An 8,579-nucleotide genomic window follows, 5' to 3' on the forward strand; every position below is an offset into this window, starting at 1 on the left:
GACGCTACGGTACTATTCATGGTTATTATTCACGGTGTGGTTATATACTTTTGCAGTGATTGTTAACGTATACTGGAATTATTCTGGTGCGCAGTAAAAATATACAATACTGTTCACATATATTGTACTATTTACGGTGAAATTGTGTAAACCGGTTTAGTTAAAAAAAATAGCGGCAAAATTTGAGATTGAGAAATTCAGTGGGAGTAACTTCTCCCTGTGGAAATTAAAGATAAAGGCAATTTTGAGAAAGGAAAATTGTTCGGCAGCAATTGAAGGTAGATCCACCGACATTACCGATAAAAAGTGGAAAGAAATGGATAGCAACGCTGTTTCTACCTTGCACTTAGCAATGACAGATTCAGTTTTGTCAAGCATTGCAGAAAATGATACTGCAAAGGAGATCTGGGATACCCTCATCAAACTGTATGAGGTGAAATCACTTCACAATAGAATATTTTTGAAAAGGAGGTTGTATACTCTTCGGATGAGTGAGTCCACATCAGTAACGGACCACATCAACAATTTGAATACGTTGTTTGCTCAGCTTACAGCGTCAGATTTCATAATACCAGAACATGAGGGTGCCGAACTTTTGCTTCAGAGCTTGCCAGATTCATATGATCAACTCATCATCAATATAACAAATAATAATATTGTTGGTCGCTTGCACTTTGATGATGTTGTCGGAGTCATTCTTGAAGAAGAATCTAGACGCAAAAATAAAGAAGATAGTAAAGAAAGTTCAAAGCAAGTGGAAGCATTGACGATGACGAGGGGAAGATCAACGGAGCGTGGCCCCAGTGGGAGCCAGAACCATGGTAGATCAAAGTCTCGAAGACGGAAGAACTTTAAATACTACAATTGTGGCATGAAGGGGCACTTGAAGAAAGATTGTTGGTATAACAAGAAAAATCCAGAGAAGTCTCCTGGAGCAAGTATATCTCAAGGGTGTGTTGCTAGTACCTCTGATGATGGAGAAATCCTGTATAGCGAAGCAACAATCAGTTCTAATGGAGGGAGACAACTCACTGATGTTTGGATAATGGATTCAGGAGCGACATGGCATAAGACTCCACAACGAGACTGGTTTTGCACTTATGAGCCTATCTCGGAAGGATCTGTGTACATGTGAAATGATAATGCCTTAGAAATTGCTAGAGTTGGTACCGTCAAATTGAAAATGTATGATGGTACTGTTCGCACAATTCAGGGAGTACGCCATATGAAGGGATTGAAGAAAAATCTATTGTCTATAGGGCAATTAGATGACCTCGGTTGTAAGACCCATATTGAAGGTGGGATCTTGAAAGTGGTGAAAGGTGCTTTAGTAGTGATGAAAGCAGAGAAGATTACTGCTAATCTATACATGCTTCTAGGAGATACATTGCAGACGGCAGATGCATTAGTTGCTTCAACTAGTCAAAAAGATATTATGATAATGTGGCATCATAAATTGGGCCATATGTCAGAACGTGGCTTGAAGATTGTAGACTACAATCTTCTTCACGAGCTCAAATCGGTAAATTTACCTTTTTGTGAGCATTGTGTGACTAGTAAGCAGCATATATTGAAATTTAATAAGTCTACTACTAGAAGCAAACATATATTAGACTTGATTCATTATGATGTCTGGGAGTCACCAGAAATGTCCCTGGGAGGAGCAAAATATTTTGTATCTTTTATTGATGATCATTCCAGAAGATTATGGGTGTACCCAATCAAGAAGAAGTCTGATGTATTTCCAGTATTCAAGGAGTTCAAAGCACAAGTGGAGCTTGAAACTGGTAAGAAAATCAAGTGCTTGAGGACAGACAATGGAGGAGAATATACAAATGGTGAATCTATTGCATTTTGCAAGTAAGAGGGTATTCAGAGGCAATTTACAGTGCCATATACGCCTCAGCAGAATGATGTAGTAGAGCGGATGAACATAACTCTCCTGGAAAGGACAAGAGCTATGTTGAAGACTGCAGGTCTAGGCAAGTCTTTATGGGCAGAAGCAATCAAAACTGTTTGTTACTTGATAAATAGGTCACCATCAACTGCTATTGGTCTTAAGATGCCAATAGAGTTGTGGAGAGGAAAGCCAGCAGATTACTCTTATCTACATGTATTTGGTTATCCTGTATATGTTATGTACAACACCCAGGAAAGAACAAAGCTAGATCCAAATTCCAGAAAATGTATATTCTTGGGTTATGCTGATGGTGTTAAGGGGTATTGCCTGTGGGATCCCACTACCCGCAAGGTTATTGTCAGCAGAGATGTAATTTTTGCAGATAATGAACTGCAAGGTGAGTAGAAAAATGATAGCACTTCTAAAGAAGCTACTACTGTTCAGATAGATAGAAAGTTTGGAGAAGATGATTTTTCTGAAGCAGAACCAGAGCACGAAGAACAAGAACCAAATGAGACCAATGATGCAGAAGCTCGACGATTAACAAGTCAGATAAGAAAACCATCTTGGCACTCAGACTATGTGATGACAAGCCACGATGCATATTGTCTTCTAACAGAAGAAGGAGAACCGTCAACCTTTCAAGAGGCTGTGAGCAGTTCAGATGCTTCTCTGTGGATGACAGCAATGCAGGAAGAAATGGAAGCCTTACATAGAAACAAGACATGGAAACTTGTAACACTTCCAGAAGGTCGAAAAGCTATTAGAAACAAATGGGTTTACTAGATCAAACGAGATGGCAATGATCAAGTGGAGAGGTATCATGCTAGACTGGTGGTCAAAGGATATGCTCAGAAAGAAGGCATTGATTTCAATGAGATTTTCTCTCCAGTGGTTAGACTTACCACTATCAGAGTAGTCCTAGCTATGTGTGGTACATTTGATTTACATATTGAACAGTTAGATGTAAAGACTGCTTTTCTTCATGGAGAACTTGAAGATGAAATATATATGCTCCAACCAGAAGGCTTTAAAGAACAAGGAAAAGAAAACTTGGTTTGCAGGTTAACCAAATCTCTGTACGGTCTAAAACATGCATCAAGATGTTGGTATAAGAGATTTGATTCCTTCATTATGAGCCTCAAATACAACAGACTGTGTTCAGACCATTATACATGCTACAAGAGGTTTGATGATGATACTTTTATCATTTTACTGTTGTACGTGGACGACATGTTGGTTGTAGGCCCCAACAAAGATCAAATCCAGAAATTGAAGGCACAATTGGCTAGAGAGTTTGATATGAAGGACTTGGGACCAACAAACAAGATTTTAGGGATGCAAATTCACCGAGACAGAAAAGATAGGAAAGTTTGGCTCTCTCAGAAGAACTACTTATTGAAAGTTTTGTGGCGCTTCAACATGCAAGACTGTAAGCCAATTTCTACCCCTCTTCCTATCAATTATAAATTATGCTCAAGTATGGGTCCTAGCAATGAAGCAGAGAGGATGGAAATGTCTCGAGTACCGTATGCATCAGCGATGAGAAGCCTTATGTATGCAATGATTTGCACAAGACTTGATATTGTCAGGCAATTGGTATGGTCAGTCGGTTCATGGCAAATCCTGGTAAAGAGCATTAGAATGCTGTAAAAAGGATCCTAAGATATGTTAAAGGAACCTCTGATGCTGTATTATGTTTTGAAGGATCAGAGTTTATTGTCAGAGGATATGTTGATTCTGATTTTGCAGGTGATCTTAATAAAAGGAAATCTACTACGGGTTACGTGTTTATACTTGCAGGAGGAGCAGTAAGCTGGTTATCTAAATTACAATCTATTGTAGCTTTATCTACTAGAGAAGCATAATACATGGCAGTGACTTAGGCATGCAAGGAAGCAATCTGGATACAAAGATTATTAGAAGAACTCGGGCACAATCAACCAAATATTACAGTGTATTGTGATAGTCAGAGTGCCTTGCACATGGCAAGAAATCCAGCCTTTCATTCCAGGACAAAACACATAGGAGTGCAATATCATTTTGTTCGAGAAGTAATGGAGGAAGGAAGGAAGTATGGATCTGCAGAAGATTCATACAAAAGATAACCTAGCAGATGTTATGACAAAGCCAATCAATACTGACAAGTTTAAATGGTGCAGGTCCTCCTATGGCCTATCAGAAACGTAATTGCAGCAGGAAATGGCAAGAAGAGAAAGATTTTTATTTTTTTTTGAAAAGATCACAAAAGTGACTTTAAGTGGGAGATGATTTTGGATTCAACATAAAATTGTAATGTGTGAAGATATGATTAGCTTAATCATAATCTTCAAGTGGGAGAATTGTTAGTCTTACATCATGTATAGCAAAAGTCAAAAATTGCTGCATGTTTTGTCAAAAACTTCTGCATACCTTTCGGTGGCATTTATTGCCGGGCAAAGAAAGGCTGAAGCTTTGCCTATAAATAGCAAGCTTCCTTCGTTCATTTTGTGCATCCAACACCATCGAGTGTAATCCCACTAGAAGCAATACCTAGTATATAGAGAGAAAAATACTGAGAGATAAAATAGTATTCTCCTATGAGGTGCTTCTAGTAAGTGGGTTTTTTTTTCTTCTTATTTTTCAAGAGAGAATGTCATTGTTCTCTCTTTGTAAATTAGAGAGAAAGTGTAATATTTCTTTCACTTAGAAAAAAATATTTCTCTGGTCTTGCCCATGATTTTTTCCTTATCTGTTGAAGGTTTTCCACATAAAATTATTGAGCTTCAATTTTTCTTTTCTTATATCTATTTTAGCTGTGTGATATTACTCAATTACTCTAGTACTTTACAGTTAACACTTGATAGCGTCGCTCCAAAACGCGGCCGTTCCGTCCCGATTGCTAACTGCAGCAACGAGTGGTCCACATTTACTTGGCTTCAATTTGGTGATGGGTGCTTGCTTTGTCTCTACTTCCACGACATTGTATCAATTACTTAGACTTTTCAACATACTAAGAAAATCAAATTTAGCTTTCTTTAAAAACATAACATGCATAAAAATTAATGTAACATGTTTTTAAAATATGTAAATATAAAATTGTTTCATTATAATATATTATTATTTATTATAAAATTTGACACAAATAATTAAAAATTAACCACAGTTGTCTTTTTTAATGCAAATGTTTTCTATGTTTAAAAAAATCTTTTTCCTTTAAATTAGCAAACCATTTTTACCATAAAAACTTACGGAAGTTAGCTGTAATTGATAGTTATAGACTTATAGTACAAATAGTCGAATTGATTAAAATCAAAATTTATACAAAAAATATTGAATATGTGTGAGAACGTTAAAATTTATGCATATAATGATAAGAACAAACGTAACTACATTTTATTTTATCAAAAACATTATTTGCGCCATTAAAGGAGTATTTTTTTTAAATATATTTATAGTATACTTTCAAAATATGTGTAATAAACAATATAAATAATAATATATTATATCATATACCATGTTGAATTTTAGTAGTTTAAATAATAAAACTTTTTTTTTCTTATAATTGAAAGTGATATCTTTCGTACACTCATGATTGGAAACCAACTTCCAACTTCACGCAATGAAGAGCCTCATAGATGGTGGTACATAGTTGGTGTAATTTTTATTTGATTTAAATGTTATTTTAATTTTTATATAAAACCTGTATTTTTAATGTAGTTTTATAATTTTTTGTGTAAAATCGAGTTCTTGAATATCTTTTTTAAATGATCCATGTTATTATCTTCTATTAGATTTTATTCCCTTATGTGCGGAATTGATTAAAATAAATTATTTTATAGTAATTAATAATAAAATTATTATAAAAAATAATATTATCTGTAATTATATTTAAAACATCTTAAATTAATAGTAAATATATAAAATAGTTATTGATAGTTAATATAATAATCATAATTAAATATATTTTTTATTATTAATTTAATAAATAAATTTATATTATAATAAAAACTTTACTGTATTATAAATAAACATTTAATCATGTTGAATAATTGAATATTATATTGCAAATAAGGAGAGAAATAGTATAAACAAATAGACAAAATAATAGTCAAATTTGATATTCAATTTTCAAATTAAAGAATGGAGATAGAACCTTGTTATTAAAACAAACTTTAAAAAAATATAATAATCCATGTTAGCTTATAAAAAATAAGTTGGTAACTTTGAACTTATAAGTCAATTTTCATAGTCAATTTTACTTAAGCTTCTACGTGCAACTATTTATGATTGTTTTTTACAAGTTTTATTTTTGAGGTAAAACTCTAATTAAAATTAAGAGCAACATAAAAGATATTACATGTGAATTTTACTTTTAAATAATTTTTTTAATTACTTAAGGTATAATACTAATTTTTTTTTTATAATTTGTCACGAATTAGTATAACGAATTTTAATTTGTTTACATAATGAGATTGATTGTAATTTTTATATGTAAAATATTTTTTATTTTAATTTTTACAATATAGTATATTTTTATATAAAGACAAAATAAAAAATATTATGTATAAACAGTAAAAATGTGTTACATATAAAAATTAAAATTAACAAATAAATATAAAATAAAGACGCTATAAACGATAATAATAACTACTATATTGAAAAAAATAATTAAAAAACAATATATATATATATATATATATATATATATGTTTTTGTATAAAGATCAAATTAAAAATGAATTTATAAAATACATTTTAATGAAATACATAATTTAAGTTAAATTATATAATACATTTAAAATATTTAAACATTTAAAATTTAAACTAAATAGATACTTACTCATAACAAAGGTGAAGCATAGTTTGTTTAATGAAAAGCAACCAAAACATTGCACGACACGTAACATGTTCCACACGAGCCATGCAGTGGCCAGAAAAGGAAATCAAGGGGGCCATGGATATAAAAGGCAGATAGACTGGAATAGAAATGAAGGCATAAAAAATCTAGAAGGTAATTGAACTATTTATCATTTTTATGAATGCTATCATCAAAATTTAGGGAATGTAGCTACTTTTGCACAATTACACTACCAGAAAACCAAGAGACTACTCAACCAACCATAGAGAGAGAACAAAATAACATGATGTTGAAAAAGATGATCAAGTAAGAAGTGTTCAATTAAAAGATTCAAGAAAGGAAGAAGACACCGCGCTTGCAAAAACAAAGGAGTAGTATTCAAGTCAAAAGAACTGTTTGGATGAACGGAAAGCCAACACACGTGATGTTGCTTAGGCACAAAATAAGCAATTTAACATACAATATTCGGGTACACAAGTCCTTGGAAAATAACCAAAAAATGGTTAATACCTCAGCAGGAGTTGCTAAAACTAAAAGATATTGGATTACTTCAACAAAAACACCAGGTTTTGATTTTGCAAGACCAACAGCACAAACAGCTTGCTCCTCCCCACTATATTCAGGACATTGCCCATCCCTATGGACGCAGCAGTATTAGATAAGAAGTACTGCAGCACATGCAGATATGAGTTCCACTAAATAGCTATAAAAGTCTTAAAAATTCGAACACATTAACAATTAAAAGAACATTTATCACATAAGAACATTCCTTACCAAATTTTTATACATAACAATTAAACAGCCAAAATAATTATAGAAAAGTAATAGTAGTTCAAACAGAAACTTGAAGAAACTAGATGCATAGAAAGTTTATCTTCAACCATTAAGCACCCTTAAAACCTTTTTTAACTTCATAGTCAAAGTTGTCCCAGTAACATTCGTACAATAATTACTCAAACTTGAAGCAAGGGCTATTGCAAAGAAACAGCAAAAAATACATGGTCATTGCTTGAATGTCTGCTAAATACAAAAGGCACGAAGCAACTCCATGCCAAAAAATTAATCGATATTGATTATTCATTGCTTTAATGTCTGCTAAATACAAAAGGCAGGAAACAACTCCATACCAAAAAGTTCATCAAGAAATTAAGAGTACTCCACTGTAAGTTGCCCAACCAGGTACATGATGTTCTAACTTACGACTTATGTAAAAATTAAGAGTCATTTCACGTTAATTTGACTTATATATTAAAAATAAGACATATTTCAAATTTTTTTTTTAAATGGGACATTTTTTAAGTTTTTTAATTTTAAAATTTTAAAAAAATCCACGCATGGAAGTTATTTTACTTTTAGAAATGAATACTTAAATTTCTATATTACATAGAGATGAAATATATAAAACATATTTGAAAAATTAAAGAAAAATGCTATCAGTGCTGTTAAAATATTAGTTAAGAAATTTAAAATAATTTTTTATTAGAACCAAAAACAAGTATTTATTTATGTGATAAATTAGTAATTTTTATTTAATAATTAAAAATTATTGACATAAAATATAAAAAGATAAAATTATTCCTAATTAAATCCATGTTGCGAAATTAGGACAACCTTGCGACAAAAGAAAGAGAGCAATGATTCTATGGCCAATGCACTGACGTGTGCTTTTGCAAACTCTCTGACACACAGTGACGCGTGAATATTTTTATTATTACCAAGAGTTCAAGATGACTTGTGTCATAAAAGAGGCATTATCTAACAAGTCAATTTTTATTTTTTTTAAATTTCCGTTCTTATATCCAACCGGTTCATGATTTTATCCTTTTTAATATATCACTTT

The sequence above is a fragment of the Abrus precatorius genome, unplaced genomic scaffold, assembly GCF_003935025.1.
Source record: "Abrus precatorius isolate BTA unplaced genomic scaffold, Abrus_2018 Scaffold8, whole genome shotgun sequence".
NCBI lineage: Eukaryota > Viridiplantae > Streptophyta > Magnoliopsida > Fabales > Fabaceae > Abrus > Abrus precatorius.